Source organism: Toxorhynchites rutilus, chromosome 3, assembly GCF_029784135.1.
Source record: "Toxorhynchites rutilus septentrionalis strain SRP chromosome 3, ASM2978413v1, whole genome shotgun sequence".
NCBI lineage: Eukaryota > Metazoa > Arthropoda > Insecta > Diptera > Culicidae > Toxorhynchites > Toxorhynchites rutilus.
In genome coordinates this window covers 266,148,704-266,154,182 of record NC_073746.1, presented here as the reverse complement: position 1 = coordinate 266,154,182, position 5,479 = coordinate 266,148,704, and the positions used below count along the sequence as shown (strand labels likewise).

General features: G+C 37.9%; 1 non-coding gene across 1 annotated transcript; it reads right to left on the bottom strand.

Annotated features, from left to right (window-relative positions):
- Nucleotides 1-5,186: 5,186 nt before the first annotated feature.
- Nucleotides 5,187-5,268, bottom strand: Trnas-aga (transfer RNA serine (anticodon AGA)). Its single transcript has one exon. It is a non-coding gene; the product is annotated as a tRNA-Ser (tRNA).
- Between the last annotated feature and the right edge of the window lie 211 nt (nt 5,269-5,479).

Here is a 5,479-nt window from a genome sequence, read left to right as displayed (position 1 = left end):
AAACAATATTGTATTCTTCATGATTTACAGTAGTTTTATAGTATATTTTCACGGATTCACATGTTTTAAAGGATTATAAAATCCACTTTCTATTGGTGTCAATGCGCCCCTCATTTGAGCTAACTTTTAATCAATCAGCAGATAATTATTTGGCACGTATGGATTATAACACTTTTTCTGGATTATAACACATACAAATGTTGTAAACATCATGCTTGCATATCATTTGTATAAGATTCACTTGGCTAAGCCATGTAATTATTGCATTTCGATGACCTCAATTATGATCATGAGTTGTCCGATTCACTAATGTTGTTTGGCTACATGATTTCTATGGCAACCGCTTGGCGCGCTGCAGTTTGTTTATTGTATCCTTCGCGCATAGCAGAAATAAAGTTTCTCTGTGTTGAGTGTGTTGAGGGTAACTCTTTGAAAAAGCCCAAGAAAAGACAATATTCTGAAGAAAGCCTAAATTATGAAAGGATCAATATGATGACAGTAAACTCAAGCAATGATAAATGCAACATCTACTTGAGAATTCGAATGTTTTCATTCAAAAATGATGATTTCTAAAACCGGACAAACCATGATCATTTTTCGGACAAACCATGATCAGAGGTGGTCAAACCATGATCATAATTTCTCTTTGAGGAAAATCGTTAAAAAAACATAAAAATTTGAATAATTTCAACGCCTTATGGTAGTATTAGCAACTAGTGACTTGGGGCATAGTAGTTTGCAAAAATGTACGATTTATTCGAAATTGCCTGTTCGTCAAATGTTATTGTTATAGCACATTTGTTTGAAAATTTCTGTATGGCACTTATCATTACTAGTCCAAAAGGAATATGTTTACAGAATCATTAACCACTTGAACGGTAGATATGCCTTGGCACTCTGAGTTTTTAATGGCAAAATCGCAAATAACATAAACATTATTATTCCTAAGAGTCGAACAAAAATTTCGAGCGGCATACCATAAAGTGTTATTGATGTTAGATGGTCGCAGTTGGATAAAAAAAAATGGATTGGTTAGCTCTTCACATAGAAATGTATTAAAGGGTGTACCGTTTAAAATCCGCACTCACTCAAACTGCTCTAACTTTTGATCCGTCGGGCATGATTGATTGAAATTTTGCGTAGACATAGTTTTGCACGAGTACTTCGAGGAAAAGAATCTGTCACAACGTGTCATCGGAAAAAGTTGGGAATCGCGAATTCCACTGGTATCATAAAACGGTTCGAAGATTGTCTGTCTGTTGATCGGAAGCGAAGATCCGGAAAGCCTGCAGGTCAACAAAATCGATAACAAACGCGTGGTTAGGGCCTTTGAACGGAAACCGAACGCCTCAGTTCGAGATGTGTCTTAAAAAAGTTGCATGTGAGCCAGACTTTCGTGCAGAAGACCAAAACTCGAGCTGGACTACGTACGTTTAAGGTACAGAAGTCCCCAGACCATGACGAGAAACAGAATACGGTCGCAAAAGTTGTACGACCAAAAGTTAACGAAATCACACTGCTGCGTAATGGAAGATGAGACACATGTGAAGGCGAACTTTATCCTGATTTCAGAAAACCTGCATTTGACAGCCAAGGCTAAATTGGGCTTCCGGACACAGAAGATGTCGAAGTTCACCAAGAAGTTCCTCATTTGGCAAGCGATTTGTACTTGCGGAAGGCGGAATACACCTTTCGTTACCGCAAGCACCATGAATGGACAGGTGTTTTTGGAAGAGTGTCTCCAAAAGCGGCTTCTCCCTCTCCTGAAGGCTCACGACGGTCCAACGATTTTCTGGCCGAATTTGGCATCATGCCACTACACGAAGGACATGCTAGAGTGGTATAAGACGAATGATGTCGATTTCGTGCCGAAAAATCTGAACCCAATGCAAAATATTGGGCTATCATGAAAGGGTACCTTCTAAAACGCCCTGAAATGGTGGAGAATGTAAAAGAAATGAAGAAACTATGGGTTAATATGCAAAAGACCAAGGTTCCAAGCAAGGGCCGAGGTTCGCGCATTCGGATATAAAGGCGAAATAAATTAAATGAATGATGCAAGAACTAACTTTAATTGTTTTTTTTACTCCCTGAAAATTTGAGGATAGTCGGATATAATCTCGATTTTTGAGAATGATTTGTGTTTGCGGATTTCAAACGGTACACCCTTTAACCTTGCAAATGTTTTCCTGTTTTATTTATATGCAGTAATCGCTTCTTGTTATTCGATGTATTCATATTTTGATTCAGCATTATTCGATATGAGATTACTCGATCATAATTGCAATTTTTTTATTATTTGCATTGATCGAATGATTAATCGACATCTCTAATCGCACCCTGGCCGAGTGGTTAGCGTCTCACATTATCATGCCGGGTGTTCGGGTTCGATTCCCGTTCTGGCCGGGGGATTTTTCGTCAGAGAGATTTCCTTCGACTTGCACTGTGGTCACGCGTATTTCTAGAGCTTGCCCCTCGGAATACATTCAAGGCGTGTTAATTGGCTTAAGAAATCTCAACTAAGTATTAATAAATGACGCTAGTAAAATGCATACGTTGAGACGGCAAAAGTTCCACAGGGAACGTTAACGCCACTCAAGGAGAAGAATCGCACACTTAGATGAACTTAGTTGGGTTAAATCCCCCAATTCCCTAAATAAAGATAATAATAAGATAATAAGATTGATAATAAGTTTAATTTTGTAGTAAGTTTTGATTAGATACCTAGATTTTAGTTCTGATATACTGACTACCTAAACTCATGATTTGCCATTTTGTTTTCGTCGTCATCTAGGATTTGGAAATTTTCTCTGTATTGGATTTTTCTCCAACTATTTTACTAGTTCATATGATATTCATTGAGGCTTGTAAAAATCTTCAATTCTTCGATTCCATTTTGGATTTAGAATGATGCTGAAAACACATGAATAATTGTTTTGTCATCAGAACTAAAGATATGTTCCAAATTTCAGATCAATCGTTAAACGCAAGCGAATTGGGGAAATTTTAATATTAGTATTAGATAATATGCCTTTCAGATATTCATAATTTTAAAAAAATGGGAAACAATTTTGTAATTTAAAAGGTAATTGAAGTGCTGCTTAGCAAGTACTCATCCCATCGATGCAGATGGGTGATAGTCAGAAGGAACCCAGTTTGGTGAGTAAACCACATGTGAAAGAACTGCCCAATTAAATGACGCAATCATTCCTTTAGCTGTTCCTGCAGTGTGCGATGGAGCATTCTCATTCTCAGCAATCACTTTGTGTTGCCTTTTTTGGTACTCTGGTAGTTTTTCAATCAGAGCCCACTTTGAATTTATAATTTCTTGACGGTAGCGTTGAATATTAACATAGTAAATCAACCTTTCGAATCCCACCAAATACAAAGTATTCCGTTAACGATTCCCCTGAACATTCCCAAGATTTTCGACGCTTAGGATTCTCGAAATAAATCCTATTGTCATCGCCAGTCACAACTCGATGGAGAAATGACTTCCTTTTATATCTGGGGAGCCACATTTCCCAATGTTAATTTTTTTAACCACTCAAAGCTGCTATTTTCAAACAATTTTAGTCGTTTCTGCCACATCTGTTTCGAGCAAATCGAGAGATCGATTTGTGTAGAGATATTATTTTTCGATATTTTTGAAGCAAATATTCAGACAATCTCCTGAAATGACATGCAATTTTTGAGCTATTTCGATTTTTTTAATACATTAAGCTCCGGATTTTTCTTGCTGCACTTTCCATTCAGGCCGCATCAAGAGTATTTACACAATATCAAAGTCTGTCCCCGCTCCCTAAGATAGTAATTATATATAAAGAAATGAGTCTGAGAATTCGTGAAACATCCGAAAACAAACCATGTTCTTTTTATTCCCTAATACTGTAACTGTCAGTCCCAGTGGTTAACGTTTCTCTAACGAAAAGCTGCTCAATGTCAGTCCCTAGGGACCTACACGGGGCTCAACAAGTTAAATAAAAAGACAAAAAATGTTCTCAATTTTCAGAAGGTAGTATAGAATAATTTTGGGAAAACAAAATATGCAAAGATTTTCTGAGTATGAAAATTACAATGATTTCTAAAATTTCATAACCATAAACCCAATCAACGTATCTAAAGTATCAAAGCCAACTGTTTTGTTCACTCCAAAGTACAAATTAAGTTTTGATTAGTTTCCTACCAGGAAAACTATTAAAGTATTGAATAATGGGCTGACAATAAGTAGAATCGGAAGTTACTCTGAATCTCTTGATGTGAGAGCATCATCCACCGTACCGTCATATAGCAAAAGCGAGCTCGAGTTATGAATTTTGAATCTCTTCATATAGCTCGACATCTACCTGAGTAACTCCAGTGTAAACTGTTGAAACACCTGCTAGAAGTCGGCAACTATTTCATCTATGCTACAAATCCGTAACATTGAAAGGAAATTTGAATGCTCTTTGCATAAGCCGGTTCAAGACACATACATCCGTGAACATATATTATGGGGCGGCCTGCATCTGCACGGTGCGGCACAAAGAAGTATGTATACCCCTCCCGTTCTACCCCCCCCCCCAAATTAAAAATTCGAAAACCCCATTTCTATACATTCCACCAGTTCTCCGCGCGACATTGAAGCGGCCGCCAGAGATTCACTTTCATCTCGTGTACCAAACGCACCGAGAACCAACGAGAGCACAGATTGGCAAACAAACTCCGTACAAACTCCGTGTGTGTGTACGGTGTGTTTTCATATCTCCGGCACGATTTTATATAATCCAAACTTTGAATCGACAGCGACGACAACTCCGCTGCTGTTGCTCCGATATGCTGAGAGCGTTTTACTGATTGTCGTCAATCTTGGTGAGAGAAGCGCGGTGATGTTACACACGAAGTTCGAGCCGCCATCGCCTACTGACTTGCGGCAGGGGGACTAAGCTCTTTTTCTATTTTTTTTTATCGTGTGATGAGCATCGTCAGCTTATTCAAACAGCTATCCGCAGAATTAAAAGAGTTGCTATATTTAAGTTTTATTGAATATGTTCAGTTTTGTTGTCATCACATCACATTAACGAAAAGTGCTCATCAGCTTCTTAGCTCAGGCTACAGGAATGTGACTTCATTTGAATGAAATTGATATGGTAAAACTGGGAACAAGAATGTTAAATGTTGATTCCAAAATGGTAAAAAAAAAGTGTCGCAGTCGGTAGGATTCGAACCTACGCTCCCAGAGGGAATCTGATTTCTAGTCAGACGCCTTAACCGCTCGGCCACGACTGCTATCGATTGTATTTTGTTAGTATTACTACAGTTGATATCGTCGAGTTTCTATTCTTCAATAACCGAAGTAAAACATCTCATAGCAGTTTTCGAATACAAACCTCTCGTCATTTGTTTTTTTCTGTCTCACTTCAATTTTTTTTATCATTCCATTTCCAACAGGGGATTATGTTTTCAATAATCTTTTGTTCTTTAGGATGTGTCACCAGAG